The sequence below is a fragment of the Macaca fascicularis genome, chromosome 3 (assembly GCF_037993035.2).
Source record: "Macaca fascicularis isolate 582-1 chromosome 3, T2T-MFA8v1.1".
Lineage (NCBI taxonomy): Eukaryota > Metazoa > Chordata > Mammalia > Primates > Cercopithecidae > Macaca > Macaca fascicularis.
In genome coordinates, this window is record NC_088377.1 from 18,845,057 (window position 1) to 18,869,824 (window position 24,768).

Here is a 24,768-nt window from a genome sequence, read left to right on the forward strand (position 1 = left end):
TGCATGGCATTGTGAATTGGTACTATTTCTGTTCATTTGAAGGAACACCCAATATTTGAAATCACTCTAGAGCTAGAAAAGATAGCAAAATTAAACAATCTGGTCCTGGGATATAGTAACTTTTTCCAGGGAACAGTAAGAGGGAAATATGCACCAAAGCAAAATTCTATTTGTTTTTAATTTTCATTATTATATACCTGAGGAAGATATTCTTATTTACAGGTGGGTAATTAACTTACAGCAATTCTAGGACATCAAGAAGCCCATCCTGCAAATTCCCTTGATTCAAAAATAATTCCAGTCAGTAGCTGAGGTTTCAATTCTTTCATTTAATTGATTGAATCTCATTGGCTTTTCTTTCCAGTCACTAACACGTTAGTATAAATCTGTTGAACAGATTCTCTCAAGGCAGAGAATTTGTTCAGAAAAATCTCTCTTATATAATGAGGGACACATGACAAATTAAATATATTTGGATGGGAAGAAGTTGGAAAAAGTGCATTTAGAATTGATTTAATGCATAACAGCTGAACCCTTAGCTATAGACCAGCTCAGCCAGGGTTCTGATTAGTATCTGATTCAATGTCAGATGCATGAATGATGAAAACTTTTGTACTTACTTCATATCTCTTGAAAGGCCTGACTTGTAAAAAGATTTGGAAATTTTGAATCATCCCAAAGCATTTCTAAATGCTCACATACAAAACTATTATTTTTTGTATTTTTAAATAGTGTAGAAGTCAAATGAAAAAATAAATGATAGAGAATATTACCTTAAGTGTGTTATGTTATTGACCTTCTTACATGAAAAGTCATTTTCTAAAAAAATACAATACAAATTGTTTCTTTAAAACAACAGGAAACTTTAAATTATTTAAATAATCGTACTTTAATATAACTAAGTGACTTACTCAAGCTTTCTTGTTAGGGATGTCTAACAACTCTACTGAGTTACATATAGACAGCTGTCTTTTATGAAGTCAAAATAAGAAAGATATTTCCATACTTCTTGTTTGTTTGCTTTATAACAACCTATATTATATAAAAATTTTATCTTTTTTTTTCTTCTTTTTTTCTGAGGCAGAGTTTTGCTCTTGTTGCCCAGGCTGGAGTGCAATGGTGCAATCATGGCTCACTACAACCTCCACCTCTCAGGTCCAAGCGATTCTGCTGCCTCAGCCTTCTGACTAGTTGGGATTACAGGTTCCCACCACCATGCCCAGCTAATTTTTGTATTTTTAGTAGAGATGGGGATTTCACCATGTTGGCCAGGCTGGTCTCGAACTCTTGACCTCGTGATCCACCTGCCTCGGCCTCCCAAAATGTTGGAATTACAAGTGTGAGCCACTGCGCCAGGCTGCAAAACCTTTATCTTTAACAGCACATGGATGGCTATTGACAGTTCATAAACAAACAAAAAATAAACATTTCACCCAAAGATGTGATCATCTGTAGGTTGCCTATGTAATATAGTCATAAAACATTATAACATTATATGAGCATTATAAATATAAATTAAACACAGTCTTTAATATGAATAATATTATCATCTGGCTTTTGTTAATAATTTTGATAACTACTGAATGGAAACAAAATGAGAATTCAAAAGTGCAAATCGTGTGCAATTTTTACAGAAGGTAAAAAACACAATTTCTTTTTTCCTTTAGTAGGCTCACAGCCAAGCCATTGAGAGAAAAGTCCATGGGAGACAAATTATCTCATGCAGCTGAGATGTCCTGGAGATTTTCCACAGCACCACTTGGCCAGTGCCTGGACAAGGTAATTTACCGTATCTCTAAATGTCCTACTCCCAAGAGCACATTCATCTTGCCTCCCCTTGAAGCAGATCCCTTGAAGAGTTTCATGTTTACGAACATGGAGTAGTATTGTTTGGCCAACAAAATGAGAAAATGAATTGTGTTTTCAGTAAACTCATCTATTACCTTACTTCAGTTCAGAGTGATTAAACTAATAGTAATTGATGAAAATAACCAACTTAAAATGAGGAATGAGCATAAAATGTGGTTATGCCATCAGAGTTCTACCTGCGACAAGAAATGAAAATCAAATCAACTGGGCATTATCAAGCAAAACGATGGTAAGTAAAATAGATATAATTTTAGAATCATCATAAAATAATGAAAGAGATGTATTTTTATTGAGGTTTGTTTAGATACCAACAGGAATCTTTTTTCAAAGTCTGAATTTCATTAGAAAAAGCATGAAAATATATTGAAAGGCATTTATAGATTTAAAAAGATGTTAGAAGGCTTGAGGAACTTATAGAAAACATTATTATTTTGAAAAGAAAATTGGCCAGAACCTTCTGAAATGTTAACCTCAAGGAGAGAAATGAATAACATTAGTTAAGAGTTTTGATTCTAATCAACCTAAATGCCCATCAATGATAGACTAAATTTAAAAAAAAGTTCTACATATAATGGAATACTATGTAGCCATAAAAGTAATGAGATGGTGTCCTTTGCAGGGACATAGATGGAGCAGGAGGTCATTATTCTTAGCTAACTAATGCAGGAACAGAAAACCAAATAACACATGTTCTCATTTATAAGTGGGAGCTAAATCATAACACATGGACACATAGATAGGAGCAACACACACTGGGTCCTATCAGAGGGCGGAGGGTAGGAGAAGGGAGAGAGGATCAAGAAAAATAGCTGTTGAGTACTAGGCTTAGTACCAACAGTTGAAATAATCTGTTCAACAACCCCCCGTGACACAAGTTTACATACATCAGAAGTTTATGTATATAACCAACCTGCACATGTACCCATGAACTTGAAATAAAAGTTAAAAAGGAATTTTGATTCTTAAGAAAGTGGGAGAAAAGTTAAATAGATTAAAAATATTGATGAAATACTTTGAAAAGATATTATATAAATATGTATTAAGTTTTTGTGTGTCTAAACTTCTTAAAACTAGAAATAGTTTAATATTAGAAATTTCATAAAATATTGATACACCACAACACTCTTTTGAGTATTATTTTGTTTCCAATTTATACCCAGTTTAAATAAATCATGGTTTCTACTTTGTACTTAGAAAACTACTTCTTTTTATCTAATCCATTGTATGTAGTCAAACTAAGTGTGTCAGATGCACATTTATAGAAATGTTAACCTTGTGGGCAAAATAAAGTATGGGAATGGTGTGTTTTTCTCCTGACACAAATAACTACTTCTTCATATAGACATAATCATTTCTTGTGTCTTATTTATCTCCTTTTCTTTCACCTGCATGATTTTATTTGTATTTCTGATAAAATTACATTTTTTAAATTATTGAAATGTTTATCAACATATGTGTTCTAATCCAGATCAAAGATATGGATACTCATAAGGTTCTCATAGCAGAGAAATTACAATGGTTTGTGGGGAGGGGGTTACTAATAGTAGCCGCTGGAACAACCACAAAGGCATTATAGGAGGTGGGTAAAACCAGGGTTAAGGCAGGCTCTAGATCTTTTATTTATGTATAGTTCTAGAGGTTCTGATTCATTGGGCAGAAAAGCAATGAAATAAAAACATTAAGAGAGAGATACAGAGGTGGGTGTGTGGTGGGTGTGAGGAGGAGAACCAGATGGATGATGGTTCAGTCAGAAATTTGAAAATGTATTTGAATTTCAAATCCAAATGCATTCCCCTAATATGAAGAAAAATCTATTTACATTAAAAAATATCCGTAAGAATATGCAACACATCTCTTTCTTTCCTTCCAAATCAAGTAGTAACTAAAGGACCAGCAAATAAGGAACAATGCGTCCATTTTTAGAAAAGTATATTTTCTGAGTTTGTTCTTTGCCAATCCAGTATTCCTTACTTTTCACTCTGACTTAAGGTATCTGCAACCACATTCTTCTTGTCATCCAGAAGATGGCATGGTGATATTTTCTCAAAGCCTTAGTTTAATTACTTGCATTAGTTGTTATTTACTCACACATTGGGCTTTTCTCACATTTTCTTTTGTTTCAGAAAATATATTTTAATGTAAAACATACCAGGCTATTCTTTGGTATGACACCTGATGGGAAGCTTGGATCATGTTGAGTATGTCACAAAGTGTCATGCATCATTCCTATGCCTAAGTGACAATCTCAGTTGAGACCTTCAGGTTTTCCCACCTTATCTATCTCAATGACTGGGTTCCTTTCCACTTTGCCATTCCTCATCTCTCCACTGACTGCCATATTGATTTTTCAAAATGTAAATATAATTATGTCACTCATCTTCTAAAAGTTCTTAAGTAATTGCTTATAACCCACAATATAGTAGAAAAACTGAGAGTGGTATAGAGGATCCTTTAGGCCTGGGGCCTGCCTACCTGCTCAGCATTATCTGATCCACCCTCATTAACCCCCTCAGCACTGGCTGTACTGAGAAATTTGGTATCCCCCAAAGTTATCATGACATGCTGCCCTTTAGGCTGGCCAGCTCTTTCTACCTGCTGCGAGAGAACAACTACTCTCCCTTCAAGTCCAAATGTTAGCTGTCCTGTTGATTGAGAAATATCATTAAACACATCTTTTTCCCTTCTCTGGCATCTTGTGTGTAATTCAGAACCCCAGTCATTATTGTTTTGATATTCTTCTAATCCAGCACTTTCACATAGGGGTCTTTCAATAATTCCTTGCTGAAATAAACAATCAATGAAAAAATAAATAGGTGCTTAGCAAATATTAAGAACATCAGAAGTTTTATTGCTATCTTGTACCAAGTTGCTGGAAATGTTTGAGATCACATATAATATAACCAACATCTGCATATGACTGGAAATTTTACTACCAGATCATCGTCCTACAATGAAACATTTTTTGAAAAAGATTGTCTGTGTCAGATACACCTTAGTTTGAAAACATTTTAAACTTAATTATTCTAACTTCTATATTATATTCATGGGAAAGTCAAGTCCAGGAAGGTGAAAGGAATTCACAGTAACGCAACTGAAATTAAAGGTGGGGCAGAACTAAACCAAGGTATACAGATACTCAGGCAATCATCATAATAAAAAAATGAGGTCTTTATTATGAAAACAAATAGATGAAAAAAATTACAAACGGGTTCTTATTTTTATTCACCTAACTCGTATAATCATTAAATGTCTATTGTCACTATGTTTAGGACACCATGCTATTATGAATGTTATGGTGTTATGGATACAAAACAAATAGCATATAGATTCTTCACTTAAAAAATTCATGTTTCATCTCTTGTCTCCTTTCTGTCTCCCTTCCACTATCCTTCCTCTCTACCTAAGAACACTTTATAGTGTCCTAAGTTGGGCCTTCAGCTAAATTATCTAAGTAAATTTAATGGTGGAAAAAATAAATAAGCACAGCACAGAGAATCCTTATAGTCAGGCTGTGGATCAGACTCTATCTCTAAGCTCTGAGGCCTTAATAAGTCAATCTATTTTTATGAGCTTTGGTTTATAACTTCGATGGGTCAGAGCGATCTCTGCTTGTCTCTGCCACAGGCTACTTTGAGAAGAAATGATGGAAATGCTTCATTTCAAAGCATTGGCTTTGGCATCAAAGAAGCTGGTTTTGAATCTCTGCTCTGTTATTTATTAGCTGTATGAGTGTCTCTTCATGTTGAAAATGGGTTATATTTTCCACCTTATCATTGTTAGGATTACCAATATCATAAGTAAGGATAAAGGTCTGACGTTTAGGACAGTCTCAATTAACATAAATCTTACTCATTTTAGGAACGTTTGGGAGAACTTTATCAGTCCTAAAGTTCTGTAGACACTTTAGAAATTATTTCTCCCCAGACACATACTATCTAAAGCCTGCCATTGATGAGATGGCTGGCTGAGTTGCCTTAGCCTGGATATTGGTGGTCTTCTGATTTCCTTCCAGAATCCACATCTTAACTGCAAAGATCAGCAATGATGCTGGGTCCACATAAATGGCCTAGGAGCCTGAGGCTATGTGAAATGAGGACTACTCTGGAGTAAATTGTCATGTTCAAAAAATAAATAATGAGTCAGACCATGCCTAATTCCACAGGAAAGAGATTAGTTGCAGCAAAAACATGTGGAGTTAATTTGGTTCGAAAAGAAAAAATTAACATCTTGAATTCCACACAAAGACTCATACTCCTTGGAGTTTGTGGGGTTATTTACAGAGCCCCATTGTAACCCTGCATAAACGTAGTAGGTACGTTATAAAGCAGCAAATCAAGGATGACTGTTGTTACAGTGAAGGGTTCTGTTTTATATACATTATAAACCTTATTCCACATATGTAGCCTTTACTGATATGGGACTTAGGGATTTTGAGGGAATTGAAACAAGAAATGAGATTTACATAATGCTCTCTCGAGTTCCATTTTGGCTAAATTTTAAAACATGATTTAAAAATAATGTATACTTGGAATGAGTCAGAAGAAAGCGCTTGTTTCTACAATGTGGACGTCAGCTGTAGCTTGCATAATATAAATCTTTTATTAATTCAGTGTCCCAATTGACTGCTAAATTTTGTCATTCAGAACTTGAAGTTGCTTTCAAGTTTGCTTTTTGGGATAGTTCCTACAATTACTATGAATTTTCATAGTTGTGTAGATCCTTGGCTTCATCACTTTTACTTTCTTTTGTATGTGATGCAGGAAGAATAGAATTTGCTTCTGGCTGATTCCATCTGTAGACTTGTCCCCAAGCCTCTGTTTTATTCTGCCATGTTCTTGGACTTTTCTTTCTCTCCAGCCTTAGACAAAAGGCATCTTTTCCAAAGCCCCATTTTCAGTGGGTTTTTTTTTTTGATAACTTTCTGCAAATGGCTGTCAAAGGATCTTCTATGACACGACACTGAATAGATAAAAGAAGCAGTACTTTAGAAATAACCAAATCATCACCATTATGCCCTAATTTAGCTCATCTAGAAAAAGAGTTACATAGGACTGGGTGCGGTGGCTCATGCCTGTAATCCCAGCACTTTGGGATCGTCTGAGGTCGGGAGTTCAAGACCAGCCTGACCAACATGGAGAAACCCCGTCTCTACTAAAAATACAAAATTAGCTGGGCGTGGTGGCACATGCCTGTAATCCCAGCTACTCAGGAGGCTGAGGCAGGAGAATCGCTTGAACTCGGGACGCAGAAGTTGCAGTGAGCCGAGATAGTGCCATTGCACTCCAGCCTGGCAATAAGAGTGAAACTCTGTCTCAAAATAGGAAAAAAAAAAGAAAAAGAAAAAAAAGAAAAAGCAAAAGAGTTACATAAAGAGATTGTCTAATTTATTATATTTCAGGGTTTTCCCCATAGCTGAAGACCTTCTCATTTTCTTACAATCCAAGGTAGTAAAATCCTTTATACTTGAACTATTTTGTTGTCCTTCAATAATACATTTGGCTTTTGTAAAATGCTTTTTTTTTTGCAATCACATTGAAATTATTATTATTATTATTATTATTATTTGAGACAGAGTCTCGCTCTGTTGCCCAGGCTGGAGTGCAGTGGCACGATCTCGGCTCACTGCAAGCTCCACCTCCCGGGTTCACGCCATTCTCCTGCCTCAGCATCCCGAGTACAGGCACCCACCACCACACCCGGCTAATTTTTTGTGTTTTTAGTAGAGACGGGGTTTCACCGTGTTAGCCAGGATGGTCTCAATCTACTGACCTTGTGATTCTCCCGCCTCAGCCTCCCAAAGTGCTGGGATTACAAGCCTGAGCCACTGCACCCGGCCTGAAATTAATTTTGTGTTAATCAAGAAATTTATATTTTAAGACATTAAAACTCTAGGTGCATATTATTTATTCTTAAATTCTTGAAGTTTAAAATGGAAATATTTTACAAAAATGTATTAAAATTTCATTATATAATGGTATATGTTTACATAAATATTTGTGGTCATATATGCACACACTATATACATGTACACATATACATTAATTAATGATTTAAAATCTCACAATCCAAAATAAATAGTTCTAGATTCACAATTATGTCAGTCACAATAATCTTTATGTTTTCTGTTTTCTCCAAATTCTCAAATAATACTTTAAAAATTACTATTTTTTTTCACTCTGTCGCCCAGGCTGGAGTGCAGTGGCGTGATCTCAGCTCACTGCAACCTCAGCCTCCTGGGTTCAATCGATTCTCCTGCTTCAGTCTCCTGAGGAGCTGGGATTACAGGCTCGTGCCACCACGCCTGGCTATTTTTTTTTTTTATTTTGTATTTTTAGTAGAGATGGGGTTTCACCATGTTAGCTAGGATGGTTTCAATCTCCTGATCTTTTGATCTGCCTGCCTTGGCCTCCGAAAGTGATGGTTTTACAGGCGTGAGCCACAGCACCCAGCCAAAAATTTCTACTTTTTTATTAGTGCCATGTAACAGATAATACATCATGTGCTTTCCACATATTCATTCATTCATTCTCCACAACAATTCTCAGTCATATGAACTATTATTCCTATTAATACCAAACTGAGAGACAAAGTAACTCAAGTTCCTACAGCTTTTGAGAGGCAGAGAGGAATTATATTCACTCCTTTATCTTAACCATTACATTGACCATTTTGTTTATCACATTGCCTTTTATTATAATCAAAGGGATGCAATGAAAAACACCTTTAGAAACTCAACTACCATACAATCGTATTAAGCACGTAGAGTATACATCAGTAATACAGAAGGAATAAAGAACAGTAAAATATAGCTGTTTTTTATTCTAAACAAATGATGGAAAAACACTGTTTCATGAAACAGAAACATTGGGTTGAGATTAATAGTTTGAAATATGGAAAGCTTATTGGTATATTTTCAAATAGCAATTAAGATCTAGGCAGAAAAATAAAACCACTTCAGGTTTTTCAAACTGAGGTTATTTGATACAGGAATTGGGTAAAAGACTTGAGAGCGGGGCCAACCAGAAATTAGCAACAACAAGGAAGCTGTTACCATCACACCTGAAGGGCAGTGAGAGCAGGTGTTGTTACCATTGGAACCCAGAAATCATGGCTGCCTCCCAGCTGCTTGTAAATAGGAAGGATGGGCTGGAGAAAAGAGCTAGAGGCCCAGAGGAAGCAGCTACAACCAGAGACATCACAGGAAAGCGAGGGAAAGGGAAAAGCCCTATCTCCTGCCTCTAGAATTCCAATCATTGCATCCAGCCTTCTATTTCAGATCCAAGGCAGAAAAATAAAACCACTTCAGGTTTTTCAAACTGAGGTTATTTGATACAGGAATTGGGTAAAAGACTTGAGAGTGGGGCCAACAAGAAATTAGGAACAACAAGGAAGCTGTTACCATCACACCTGAAGGGCAGTGAGAGCAGGTGTTGTTACCATTGGAACCCAGAAATCATGGCTGCCTCCCAGCTGCTTGTAAATAGGAAGGATGGGCTGGAGAAAAGAGCTAGAGGCCCAGAGGAAGCAGCTACAACCAGAGACATCACAGGAAAGAGAGGGAAAGGGAAAAGCCCTATCTCCTGCCTCTAGAATTCCAATCATTGCATCCAGCCTTCTATTTCAGATCCAACCTGGAAACCTAAGGCCAAGGGCTTCTTAAGGTAAGTTCCTGAAAAAATGCAGTAAAGCTAAAGATGGGCACAATGTAGACCTGAGAGAAGGCAGTTCAGTTATCCTCCCTCCTCCATAGTTCACCAAAATTTAACGGGGTGAATTTAGATAAATCATCAAACTACTGTGAAACTGCGTCTTTATGTAGAAAATAAAAAATATTACATGCTACTTCTGCCTCATAGGAATATTGAGTGAAGCAAATGAGATGATTGGTATGAATGCTTTGTCTATGTGGCAAGGCTCAATAAAAATATAAACTTTTACCATGTGGGTATTTAATAAAGTACAACAGTTCTTGTTCTATTGATTAAAGAACTCTAGCAACAATTGCAACTGGCGGGAACTTTTATTGATCATTTTATAACAATTGTTAAAGGTACAATTATCTTTTTTAACTTTTAAGTTCAGTGCTACATGTGTAGTTTTGTTACATAAGTCAACTTGTGTCATGAGGTTTTGTGGTACAGATTATTTATTACCCAGGTATTAAGCCTAGTACCCATTTGTTATTTTTCTTGATCCTCTCTCTCCTCCCATCCTCCACTCTCCAATAAGCCCAGTGTGTGTTGCTCCCCACTATTTGTCCATATGTTTTCATTACTTAGCTCCCACTTATAAGTGAGAACATTTGGTATTTAGTTTTCTGTTCCTGTGAGTTTCTGAGAATACTGACCTCCAGCTCCATCCATACCCCTGTAAAGGACATGATCTCATTCATTTTTATGGTTGTGTAGCATTCCATGGTGTATATGTATAAGTCAATAAGTTATAGATTTTAAAATAATTTCATGAGCTTATATACCTACAAAAAATATGATTATTTTTATTTTCAATTTTTGTGAGTACATAGTAGGTGTACGTATTTATAGGCTGAAATAAATGTTTTGATGAAAAACATGAAATGTTTTAATATATACATGCAATATGAAATAAGCACATTATGGAATATGGTGTATCCATCCCCTCAGGCATTAATCTTTTGAGTTGCAAGCAATGCAATCACATGCTTTAAGTTATATTAAAATCTACAATTATTATTGACTATAGTCACCCTATTGTGCTATCAAATAATAGGTCTTATTCATTCTTTCTCCCTATTTTCTTTGTACCCATTAACCATCCCAAACTTTCCTCCAACCCCTCACTACCCTTCCCAGCCTCTAGAAACCATCCATCTACTCTCTATGTCCGTGAGTTCAATTGTTTTGATTTTAAGATCCCACAAATAAGGGAGAACATGCATTGTTTGGCTTTTTGTGCATGGCTTATTTCACTTAATGACCTCCAGTTCTATCCATGTTGTTGCAAATGAATGGATCTCATTCTTTTTTATAGTTGAATAGTATTCCATTTTGTGTGTGTACCACATTTTGTTTATCCATTTGTCTCTTGATGGACACTTAGATTGCTTCCAAATATTAGATATTGGAAAGTGTGCTACAACAAACATACAAGTGCAAACATCTATTCAACATACTGACTTTCTTTGTTTTGCTTATTTACCCAACAGTGGGATTACTAGCTTACACAGTAGCTCAGTTTTTAATTTTTGAGGAATCTCCAAACTGTTCTCCATAGTAGTTGTACTAATTTACATTGCCACCAAGAGTGTACACAGGTTTCTTTCTCTCCATATCCTAGCCAGCATTTGTTATTGCCTGTCTTTTGCATATAAGTCATTTTAACTGGGGTGACATGATATCTTATTGTAATTTTGATTGGCATTTCTCTGATGATCAATGATGTTGGGCACCTTTTCGTATGCCTGTTTTCCATTTGTATGTCCTCTTTTGAGAAATGTCTATTCAAATCTTTTGCCCATTTTTGATCAGGTTATTAGATTTTTTCCTATGGAGTTGTTTGAGCTATTTACATATTCCAGTTATTAATCTCTTGTTCAGATTCGTGGTCTGCAAATCTTTCTTCCATTTTGTGAGTTGTCTCTACACTTTGTTGATTGTATCCTTTGCTGAGCACTACAGCACTACTGTTTATTCTCACAAGCAATATATGGTTGTTCCAGTTTCTCCATATTCCTGCTTTTACAGCTTTTTAAGCTTAAGATTTTTAACTTGATGTAATCTTATTTGTTCATATGTGCTTTGGTTGCCTGTGCTTCTGGAGTATGGCTCAATAAATCTTTGATCAGACCAATAACCTGGAGATTTCCCCAGTGTTTTGTTGTGGTAGTTTCATAGTTTGAGGTTTTAGATTTAATTGTTTAATCCATTTTGATTTGCTTTATGTATATGGTGAGAGAGAGGAATTAACTTAGCCAAAGAAGTGAACAATTTGTATAATGGAAACTATGACACACTGAAGAAAGAAATCAAAGAGAACACTGAAAAATGGGAAAATAGTCTATGCTCATGGATTGGAAGAATCATATTGTTAAAATGTCCAACAATGTTCCAAATCAAACTACAAATTCAATGTAATCCTTATGCAAAATTATTCAATGTTTCATTGGTATTTTGTTTCATTCTTTCGCATGTGTATATCCAGTTTTCCCAGCACCATTTGTTGAAGAGGCTATCTTTTCCCCAGTGTATGTTCTTGCACCTTTGTTTAAAATGAGTTCACTGTAGGTGTGAACTCATTTTTAACCACATTGACTATTCTGGGTATTTTCTGCTTCTATATAAATTTTCGGATTTTTTTTTCTATTTCTGTGAAGAATGTCTTTGATATTTTGATAAGGATTGCATTGAATTTATAGATTGCTTTGGAACATTGTTGTACACTATATTGATTCTTCCAATCCACAAACATAGACTATTTTCCAATTTTTTTCAGTGTTTTCTTTAATTTCTTTCTTCAGGGTCTTATAGTTTCCATTATTCAAATCGTTAACTTGTTTGGCTAAGTTAATTCCTAGGTATTTTATTTTCTGTGTGGCTATAGTAAATGGGATTACTTTTTAAATTTCCATTCCACATTGTTCACTTTGGTATATAGAAATGCAACTAATTTTTGTATGTTGATTTTGTATCCTTCAACTTTACTCAATTTATCAGTTCTAGTAGTTTTCTTTTGGAGCCTTTAGGTTTTTCCAAATATAAGATCATATCATCTGCAAACAAAGGTAATTTGATTTCTTCCTTTCCAGTGTGGATTCCCTTTATATCTTGATCTTGTCTGACTGCTCTGGCTAGGACTTTCAGTATACTATGTCGAATAACAGTGGAGACAGTGTGAATCCCTATTGTGTTCCAGATCTTAGCAGAAAGGCTTTCTGTAATTATCTTTAATGCTAGAACTAAAGGATATATAGATATATATGTTTCTATATTTATATAAACACATTAAAGTTTGAGATCTAACATGATATTATAGTTTTATTGAATATAATATACTGATTTAATATTTGTATTTTGGAGGAAATTAGACTACTTTGTAAATAACATGAATTTTGATGTCTCTACATGATTAAGTTAGACTATCTGATAACTTACATTAATAATTTTAGAAACACTTTCTGGAAAATTTGTACTGGCAATATACAGGCAATATAAATTGCATTAAAAGTTGTATTCTGTAAGTTAATGATGTCAGTTTAAGATGTATGGAGAACTTGAAATGCATTTTTGCATTAAAAAATCTTAAGACATTCTAGTAATCACAAATTTTATCCACAATGAATTATAAGTACTGTTTGAACCTAATGTAAAATCAAATGTCATTAAGTAACTTGTCTTTTAAACATAAATATGTTTAAACACACAAAAACACTACTCAACCAAAGAAACAGATGGTAACTAAGATTAGCATTTTGAGGAACTGCCAAACTTTTCCCAAAGTGACTGCATTATTGTATATTCTCACAAGCAATATATGGTTGTTCTAGTTTTTCTACATTCCTGCTAACACTTGTGATTGTCTTGTGTTTATTATAGCCACCCCACTTGGTCATGATGTATAAATATTTTTATATATTGTGAAATTCAGTTTGCTAGGATTTTTTTGAGGATTTTTGAATCTATATTGGCAAGAGTTATTTTCTTTAGGTTTGTTCTAATGTCTTCATCTGGTTTTAATATCAGTGTAATATTTGATACATAGAATAAATTGGGAAGTTAGTTTATATATTATTTACATATTTTGAATTATATATAATTTGAAAATATTTTATCCCATTCATTTTGTAGTTGTTCTTTTCATTTTCTTTTTTTAAATAAATAATTCTTTTTTAAAAATTTTAGCTTTAGGGGATACATGTACAGGTTTGTTACATGAATATATTGTGTAATGGTGAAGTTTGGGCTTCTATAGTACCCACCACCAAAATAGTGAACACTGTGCCAATAGGTAATTTTTTAACCCTCATCCCATCTCCCATTCTGCCCCATTTTAGAGTCCCCAATGTATATTACTTTCATCTTTATGTCCATTTGTACCCATTGTTCAGATCCAAATTCTAAGAATATATAATATTTAAATTTATGTTTTTGAGTTATTTCACTTAGGATAATGGCTTCCAGTTCCACCTATGTTGCTACAAATTACATGATTTTATTCTTCTTAATGGCTGTATATTATTGCATGGTATGTGTACATTCCATGGTGTGAGACATTTTCTTTGTCCAACCAACCATTGAGAGACATTTAGGTTCATTTCATGACTTTGCTATTGAGAATAGCACTGCAATAAACATACTAATACAGGTGTCTTTTTGATATAATGATTTATTTCACTTTGGGTAGAACCCAATAGTGGGATTGCTGGATTGATTAGTAGTTCTATTTTTAATTCTTTGAAAAGTCTCCATACTGTTTTCCATTGAGGTTTTACTAATTTACATTCCCATAACTGTGTATAAGCATTACCTTTTCTCTGCATCCATGTAAATATTGTTTTTCTTTTCTTTTTAATAATAGCCATTCTTACTCATTCTTACTGCTGTAAGATGGTATCTTACTATGGTTTTAATTTGCATTTATCTGATGATTAATAATGTTGATCATATTTTCATGTTTGTTGACTGCCTGTATGTCTTCTTTTGAGAAATATCTGTTTGTTTCCTTTGTCCATATTTTAATGGGGTTATTTTTGTTGTTGTTGAGTTGTTATTGAGTTGTTGGATATTAGTCATTCATCATAGGCATAATTTGCAAATATTTTCTTGCATTCTGTAGGTTGCTCATTTATTTACTCTGTTAATTAGCAGTTTTGCTGTGTGGAATCCTTTTAGTTTAATTAAATTTCATTTGTTTATTTTTGTTGCATTTGCTTTTGAAGGCTTTGTTATAAACTCTTTGCCTAAGGCAATGTCCAGAGAAGTTTTTCTAGGTTTTCTTCTAGGAATTTTATAGTTTCTGATCTTCCATTAAAGTATTTAATCCACCTTGAATTAATTTTTGTATATGGAGAGAGATAAGGGGTCTAGTTTCATTCTTCTGCATATAGCTAACCAATTTTTCTAACACCATTTATTGAATAGGGTGTTCTTTCTACATTGTTTATTTTTGTCATCTCTGTTGAAGATCAGTTGGTTGTAGGTATGTGGCATCATTTCTGGATTTTCTGTTCTGTTTCATTTATCTGCGTGTCTATTTTTGCTTCAGTACCCTGCTGTTTTGGTTACTATATCTTTGTAGTATCATTTGAAGTCAGGTAATGTGATGCTGTCGGCTTAGTTCATTTTTGCTCAAGATTGCTTAAGGTATTTGGGCTCTTTTTTTTTTTGGTTCTACATGATTTTTAGGATTGTTTCTTCTAATTCTGTAAATAATGACATTGATAATGTAAAAGGAATAATATTGAATCTATATATTGTTTTGGGCAATAAGATGATTTTAATGATATTGATTCTTCCAACCCAAGAACATGGGATGTTTTCACATTTGTTTGTTCCAAGTATGATTACTGTCATCAGTGTTTTGCTGTTTGCTTTGTAGAACTCTTTCACCTCCTTGGTGAAATGTATGTCTAGGTATGTTTTTTTTGTGGCTAATGTAAATGGGATTGCATTCTGGATTTTGCTCTCAGCCTGAACATTATTGGTGTATATAAATACTACTGATTTTATGAATTGATTTTGTATCCTGAAACTTTACTAGTCATTTATCAATTCTAGGAGTCTTTTGAAGGAATCTTTGGGGTTTTCTAGCTATAAGATAATGTCATCAGCAAACAGAGATAACTTGACTCCTTCTTTTCCAATTTGAATACCTTTTATTTTTCTCTCTTCCATAATTACACTGGCTAGGACTTCCAATATCATGTTGAATAAGAGTGGTGTGAATGTACCTGCTTCTTTTGTCCCAGGTATTTATTTGGAATGTTTTCAACTTTTCCATATTTAGAACGATCTTGGCTGTGGATTTTGTTTTAAATGATCCTTATTATTTCAAGATAAGTTCCACTGATTTGTATGTGGTGTTTATATCTAAAGAGAAGTTGAATTTTATTGAATCCTTTTTCTGCATCTATTGAGATGATTATATGGTTTTTGTTTTAAATTCTGTTTATGTGGTGTATCACATTTATTGATTTGTGTATGTTGAACTATCCTTATACTCTAGAAAAAAACCTGCTTGATTGTGATGTATTACTTTTTCATGCAGTGTTGGATTTGGTTTGTGATATAGTTTAGTTCTGTGTCCCCACCCAAATCTCATCTTGAATTGTGCTCCCATAATTCTCATGTGTTGTGAGAGGGACCCGGTGACAGATAATTTGAATCATGGGAGCGGTTTCCCTTATATTATGAGAAATCTCATGAGAGCTGATGGTTTTATCAAGGGTTTCTGCTTTTGCATCCTTCTCATTTTCTCCTGCTGCTGCCATGTAAGAATTGCCTTTCACTTCCTGCGATGATTCTGAGGACTCCCCATGTGGGACCCTAAGTCCAATTAAACCACTTTTTCGTCTCAGTCTTGGGCATGTCATTATCAGCAGTATGAAAACAGACTAATACAGTAAATTGGTACCAGTAGAGTGGAGCGTTGCTGAAAAGATACCTGAAAATGCAGAAGCAACTTTGAAATTGGGAAGAGGCAGAGGCTGGAACAGTTTGGAGGGCTCAAAAGAACACAAGAAGATGTGGGAAAGTGTAAAACTTCCTAGAGACTTGTTAAGTGGCTTTGACTAAAAGCCTGATAGTGATATGAACAATAAGGTCCAGGCTGAGGTGGTCTCTCTCAGATGGAGATGAGAAAATTGTTGGGAATTGGAACAAAGGTGACTCTTGTTATGTTTTAGTAAAGAGACTGGCAGCATTTTACCCCTGCCCTAGAGATTTGTGAAACTTTGAACTTGAAAGAGATGATTTAGGGTATCTGGTGGAAGAAATTTCTGAGAGCAAAGCATTCAAGAGGTGACTTGGGTGCTATTAAAGGCATTCAATTTTAAAAGGGAAGCAGAACATAAAAGTTCAGAAAATTTGCAGCCTGACAATGTGATAGAAAAGAAAGTTCCATTTTCTGAGGAGAAATTCAAGCCAGCTGCAGATATTTGCATAAGCAACGAGGAGCCAGATGTTAATCCCCAAGGCAATGGAGAAAATATCTCCAGGGCACGTCAGAGACCTTTGCGGCAGCCTCTCCCATCACAGACCCAGACGTCTAGGAAGAAATAATGGTTTCATGGGCAAGGCCCAGAGTCCCTGTGCTATGTGCACTCTAGGGGCTTAGTGCCCTGCATCCCAGCTGCTCCAGGCATGGCTGAAAGGGGCCATTGTAGAGCTCAGGCTGTGGCTTCAGAGGGGGCAAGCCCCAAGCCTTGGCAGCTTCCACATGGTGTCAAGCCTGCGGGTGCGAAGAAGTCAAGAATTGGGGTTTGAGAACCTCTGCCTAGATTTTCGAAGATGTACGGAAATGCCTGAATGCCCAGGCAGAAGCTTGCTGCAGGGGTGGGGCTCTCATAGAGAACCTCTGCTAGGGCAGTGCAGAAGGGAAATGTGGAGTTGCAGCCCCCACACAGAGTTCCTACTAGGGCACTGCCTAGTGGAACTGTGAAAAGAGGACCACCATCCTCCAGACCCAAGAATGATAGATCCACCTACAGCTTGCACTGTGCACCTTGAAAAGCCACAGACATCAACTCCAGCACATGAAAACAGCTGGGAGGGAGGGTATACCCTGCAAAGCCACAGGGACAGAGCTGCCCAAGACCATGGGAACCCACCTCTTACATTATCATTACTTGGATGTGAGACCTGGAGTCAAAGGAGATCATTCTGGAGCGTTAAAATTTGACTGCCTCGCTGGATTTTGGACTTGCATGGGCCCTGTAGCCCATTTGTTTGGGCCAATTTCTCCCATTTGGAATGGTTGTATTTACCCAATACCTGTACCTCCATTGTATCTAGAAAGTAACTAGCTTGCTTTTGATTTTACAGGCTCATAGACTGAAGAGCCTTGCTTTGTCTCTGATGAGACACTGGACTGTCAACTTTTGGGTTAATGCTGAAACGAGTTAAGGCTTTGGGGGATTGTTGGAAAGGCATGATTGGTTTTGAAATGTGAGGACATGAGATTTGGAGGGGTCAGGGGTAAAACGATATGGTTTGGCTTTGTGTCCGCACCCAAATCTCATGTTGAGTTGTACTCCTACAATTACCACATGTTATGGGAAGGTTCCCTTTGGAGATAATCTGAATTATGGGGGCAGTTTCCTCAATACTGTTCTTGTGGTAGTGAATAAGTCTCACGAGATCTGATGGTTTTATCAGGGGTTTCTGCTTTTGCATCTTTCTCGTTTTCTCTTACCATCGCCATGTAAGAAGTGTCTTTCACCTCCCACCATGATCTGTTGTATCATGATTCTGAAGCCACCCCAGCCATGTGTAACTGTAAGCCCAGTTAAACCTCTTTTTCTTCCCAGTCTCAGGTGTGTCTTTATCAGCAGCATAAAAATGTACGAATACAGTTTGCTAAAATTTTGTTGAGAATATTTGCATGTATGTTCATCAGGGATATTGGCTTACTGTTATCTTTTCTGTTGTGTTCTTGAGCGATTTTGTTATCAGGGTGATATTGGTTTCGTAGAATGCATTAAGGAGGAGCCTTTCTCCTCAGTGTTGTGGAATAGGTTTCAGAAATATTGGTACCAGCTCCTCTTTGACATCTGGTAAAACTCAGCTATGAATCCATCTGGTCCTAGGCTTTTCTGTTGAGAGATTTTATATAACCAATTGAATTTAATTAATCATTATTAGTTTGTTCAGGATATTTATTTCTTTCTGATTCATTCTTGATGGTCGATGTATTTCCAGGAATTTATCCATTTACTCCAGCTTTTTGGGTTTGTGTGTGTAGAGATGGAGACATGTTCATTGTAGTCTCTGATGAGCTTTCGTATTTCTGTGGTATCAGTTTATCAGTTGTAATATTACCCTTATCATTTCTTACTGTGCTTATTTGAATCGTCTTTCTCTTTATCTTGGTTAATCTAGCTTGTGGTCTATCCATTTTTTTCATTCTCTAGAAGAACCAACTTTTTATTTTCTCGATTCTTTGTTTCATTTTTCTGGTCTCAATCTCATTTAGTTCTTCTCTGATCTTTGTTATTCCTTTCTTCTGTTAGCTTCGGATTTGGTTTGCTCTTGTTTTTCTGTTTCCTTAAGGTACAACATTACGATGTCAATTTGAAATCTTTCTATCTTTTTAAAATAGGCATTTAACACTATAAACTTCTTCTTAGTACTGCTTTGGCTGTATCCCAGAGGTTTTGGTCTGTTGTATCTCTGTTTTCATTTGTTTCAATTACTTTTTATTTCTGCTCTAATTCAGTTGTTTACTCAAAAGTCAATGAGGAGTAAGTGTTTTAGTTTTCATGTATTTGTGTAGTTTTGAAAGTTCCTCTTTGTATTGATCTCTTTTTTATTTGTTTGTTTGTTTGTTTTTTGTGAGACGGAATCTCACTCTGTTGCCCAGGCTGGAGTGCAGTGGCATGATCTCAGCTCACTATAGCCTCTGCCTCAGGATTCAAGCAATTCTCCTGCCTCAGCCTCCCAAGTAGCTGGGACTACAGGTGACACCACCACGCCCAGCTAATTGGTATTGATTTCTAATTGCACTGTGGTCTGAGATGATACTTGATGAGATTTTGATTTTTTAAATTTATTGAGACTTGCTTTATGACCAGGCATACAATGAATTTTATAGAATGTTCCATGCACAGATGGGAAAAATGTATATTCTGTGGTTGTTGGGTTGAGTGTTCTGCAAATGAATATTAGGTCCATATGGTCTAGAGTACAGTTTAAGTCCAGAGGTTTTTGTTGTTGATGATTTACTGTCTCTGTGATCTATCTAGTGCTATCGGTGAAATGTTGAAATTCTCCAGTATGATTGTGTTGCCTCTATCTCTTTTCTTAGATGTAATAGTATTTGTATTATCAATCCGTGTGCTCCAGTATTGGGTGCTTATATATTTCAGGTGGTTGAATCTGCTTGTTGTTTTTGATGTTTTATTATTATATAATGCCCTTCTCTCTTAGAAATGCCTATAAGTCATAGGTTTGGTCACTTTACATAATCCCATATTTCTCAAAATCTTTGTTCATTTAATTAAGTTCCTTTTTCTTTTGTCTGATTGGATTAATTCAAAAGACTAATCTTTAGGCTCTTTAATTCTTTCTTCTGCTTGTTCTAATCTGTTGTTAAAGTTTTTAATTGTATGTTCAAATTCCTTCACTAAATTTTTCATTTCTAGAAGTTCTGTTTTTTTTAAACTATATCTATCACATCTTTCATATCCTAAATTGCTTTTTTGGTTTATTTGTGTTGGTTTTCAACTTTCTCTTGAATCTATCTCACTGACCTTCCTTACAGTTCACATTTTGAATTCTTTATCTGCCATTTTAGAAGTTTCATTTTGATTAGGATCCATTGCCATAGAGCAGCATAATTCTCTGGCGGTGTTGAAATACTCTGTCTTTTTGTATTGTCAGAGTTTTTGTGCTGATTTCTTTTCATCTGAAGAAGCTGTCATTTCTTATTTTTGGAATTGCTATAATTCAATTTGGACTTTAAAAAAATTGTTTCTCCCTTGAGCGGCTGACTGTAGTGTATGTTGTGTATGATCATTTGGCTTTGTTTCTGGGTGCTTCCAGGGGACCAAGGCTCTGTGTGGGTTCATTTGTTAGAGATAGCTTTGCCTCATGGCTTCCTCAAATTCTACTTGTTGTAGCTATGTACTGGGTGGATGAGCTGACTCACTATCTTCTGTGGGGCTGGGAATGCAGGTGTCCCAGGAAGCTTCTTTTGTACCCTAGTACTGTGGCCTTCTGTCAGCAAGGTTTTTATTTGGTGTTACAGTTTTGTCTCCTGTCCAGTAGGTGGTGATTTAAGAGTAAGGGTTAGCTTGCCATCAGGTACACTGATGATGAGTGGAAGCACCCACCCTGATAGGATAGCAGAGGAAGTTCCTGGTGGGAGGCACTGAGGTCTGGGGTGAGAGAGAGGGGGCTGTCTCAGCTCCTTGTCCTGGGCAGGCAGAAGTATGATTTAGTTTACTATCAGGCCCCTGTTAGTGAATAGGGCTCATAAACTTCAGTTCAGATATACCCTGTCTTTCCCTCTGGGCCTCAGTGCATCTGAAGTCTGTGGGAAATGCCTCTCTTGTGGTTACCTCTGACATGGCCTCAGGGCAGAACATCTTTGCCCTGATCCAAAATAAAAAACTCTGCAGCTGCCCTCCATTGCAGGAATGCTGCTGCTTGGTGTAGGGAGCAGGAGATTATCCTACTCTTCCTGATACCCAGGACTACAAGCACACTTTCAACCTGGGTCCAGCAACCATGAATAGCACTGGAAAGGCTGTCTCTAAGCGCACTTGTGCCAGCTTCCAGCAGGAAAGGCCTCAGCTGTGTCTGCAGTAGTGTGAGGGGGTAAGAGGAGATACCCTCTCCATGTCTGCTCCCAGCCACTAGTGTTGCTTGTCTGCTGGTGATATGGTTTGCGTCTGTGTCCCCACCCAAATTTCACCTTGAATTGTAATAATCCCACGTGTCGTGGTAATTGAATCATGGGGGCGAGTTTTTCCCATGCTCTTCTTGTGATAGTGAATAAGTCTCATGAGATCTGATCGTTTCATAAAGGGGAGTTCCCCTGCACGTGTTCTCCTGCATACCTCCATGTAAGACGTGACTTTGTTCCTCATTCACCTTCCACCGTGATTGTAGGGCATCCCCCACCATGTGGAACTGTGTGCCAAAGTAATCCTCTTTCCTTTATAAATTACCCAGTCACAGGTATGTCTTTATTAGCAGTGTGAGAACAGCCTAGTACAGCTGGGACAGAACAATGCTTCCTCTCTCCGGACAGCTGCACTGCACTGTGTTTCCTTCATCCCAAGAGGGGTTTGGTGAGGTACGCTCCCCTCACCTAGGGGCTATCCATCCTAACGGCTAGATCTCCAGGGATTCACTGGTCCCCTGTGGCTGCCAAAGCCAGAGCAGATTCTGGGGAACATTTGTGGGGCATCTAGGGATAAGGCAACCTTGGTAGTTGCCCTTGATGGAGGCACAACCAATGCAGTGCCTGCTCCCTCAGTTTGGATATGAAGGAGTGCCTGTGCTCTTGCAGGAGCTAGTCACCTGTCGCTCTGACCCCAAGAAGCTCCTAAATTGTCAAGGACAGTGTTGCCTGGGCTCCAGAGGGCAGAGAGGCTCCTGGACAATTCAGTGGTCAGCAGTCTATTGCAGGGGCGAGGAGAGAAGAGAATACCCACACCTACCCTTTGCATGGGACTCCAGGTTCCTTGGAGTCCAATCTGCCAGATTCTTGCTGCCTTCCCTTTCTGCACTCCAGTTTCTTCCCATGGGTTTCCTGACAGGTTTCAGCACTCTTCCCTCAGCTTTCCGCTCCTGGAATGACCATTCACTTATAATTTTGATCTTTCTGAGGAAAGCTTACATCCTTTGTCTCTAGTTGGTCATCATTTCCCTGCTTCCACTACCACATTGTCTTGATTACTGTAGACTTGCCGTAAGATTTGAAATAAAAAAATACAAGTCCTCCAACTTTATTCTCCTCTTCCAAGATTGTTTTGGCTATGTGCTAGTCACAGAGTGGCAAGGCTGTGGTGGAGTTATCTTGATCTCCTGCAGCAGAGCACATGGAGCAGTGAAGAATGGACCACCGTTCATTTTCTTGATGATATTCTTTTGCAGCATAAAAGTTTTCAATTTTCATAAAGTTCAAATTATCATTTTTTCTTTTGTTTTTTTTTTTTAACTCAAATCATGAAGATGTATGCCTCTGCTTTCTTTCAAGAATTTTATAGCTTTTATATTTAGATTTCATCCACTTGAGATACAAGCAAGCTGACCAAATTCATTCTTTTTCATGTGGATATCCAGTTGTTTGGGAACTTTTTGCTGAAATGTCTATTATTTTCCCCATTGAATTGTGTTGGCATCATTGTTTGAAATAAATTAACCACAAATTATAAGGGTTTACATCTGGACTCTTAATTAAATTATATTAATGTATTTGTCTATTCTTATGCCACTACAAAACTTTTATTACTGTAGCTTTGAAATAAGTTTTGAAATGAAACAGTGAAACTCCTTTGACTTTGTTCTCCTTTTTCAAGATGGTTTTGGCTACGTTTAAATTTTTATGTAATTTTAGGATTAGTTTGTCAATTTCTGCCAAAAAAAAAAAAAAAGCCATATGTTACTTTGATCAACATTGTGCTGAATCTGTAGGTCAATTTGAAATGTATTGCCATTTTCACAATATTGTCTTCTGATCCATGAATATGAGTGTTTCTAATTATTTAGATATTTCTTAGTTTTCACCAACAGTGTTCAGTAGTTTTCACAATATTTATTTTGAACTTCTTCTTTACATTTATTCCTAAGTATTTTATTCTTTTTGATGGTATGGAAAATAAAATCATTATTGTAATTTCATTTTAGATTGCCCGTTTCTAGTGTGTAGAAACAGTTGATTTTTCTGTATTCATTTTGAATTTCTTTTATGAAATTCTTTCCTAAAGATTTTATTATTTTTATGTTATTTTCAATGGGATTATCTTAATTTTATATTACTTGTTCATCAATAGAAATAAATTGTATTTTGTTTATTGCTCTTATAATCTGCAAGCTTGTTGAGTTCATTTCTTAGTTCTAATAGTTTTTTTGGTGGCTTCCTAAATATACATATTTTTAAAGAAGAGTTATGGAGGCAGAGACTGCTAGTACACATCAGTGCCTATTTTGTCTTCTTTACTTGGTTCCGTGTCTAAACTGAATTTCTCAACTGAATTTCTTGTGTGGCCATAAGTCTGAGTTCTAGCCAATGGGTTGTGGGTTAAAGTGGTACACACTGCTTTCAGCTAGGATCTACATTTTTCTAGGCCATCCCATAGTGCTCCACATCCCTTTACTACAGACAATGATGAGGATGTAGTAAAGAATTCTGATGTCTGAGAAAATGGTCGATAGTACAAACATTAAGGAGCCAGAATTTAAACTCTAATGGAGTAGACCGTTTCACTCCACTGCAGACTAAATTTTGTCACTTACCCCTACCCCCATCAAATTTATGTGTTAAAGCCCAACTCCCATAGGGACTGTATTTGGAAATAGTTCTTTAGGTGGTAATTAAGATTAGAGTGAGGCCCTAATGTGATAGAATTGGTGACCTTATAAGAAAAAGAAGAAAAATAAACAATCTGACAATGCATCTTAAAGATCTAGAAAATCAAGAGCAAAACAAACCGAAAAGTAGTAGAAGAAAATAAATAATAAAGATCAGAGCAGAAATAAATAAAATTGAAATGGAAAAAAGAACAAAAAAGATCAATGAAACAAAAAGTTGTTTTCTTGAAACCCTAAGCAAAATTGACAAACCTGTAGTCAGATTAACTGAAAAAAAAGATAAGTTTCAAATAAAATCAGAAATGTAAAAGGAGACACAACAATTCATACTGCAGGAATTCAGTGGATCATTGATGGCTACTGTGAGCAAATATATATCAATAGATTGAAAAATATAGAAGGAATAAATTCCTAGACACATACAACCTATCAAGATTGAACCAACAGGAAATCCAAAACCTGAACAGACCAATAACAAGTAATGAGATTGAAGCTATAATAAAATGTCTCCCAGTAAAGAAAAGCCCGGTACCTGATGGCTTCACTGCTGAATTCTATCAAACATTTAAGCAAGAACTAATACCAATGTTACCCAAACTATTCTGAGAAATAGAGGAGGAAATGCTTCCAAACTCATTCCATGAGGCCCAGATTACCCTGATACCAA

At 36.2% G+C, this 24,768-nt stretch overlaps 1 long non-coding RNA gene across 3 annotated transcripts in view; it reads left to right on the plus strand.

Moving 5' to 3' along the window:
- Positions 1-24,768, plus strand: part of LOC102143357 (uncharacterized) — a 166,188-nt gene that overhangs the window by 17,169 nt on the left and 124,251 nt on the right. For all 3 annotated transcript variants that reach the window (XR_010585409.2, XR_012432078.1, XR_012432079.1), the window contains one exon: positions 1,668-1,779. This is a non-coding gene — a long non-coding RNA (uncharacterized lncRNA). The remainder of the gene's footprint in view (positions 1-1,667; positions 1,780-24,768) is intronic.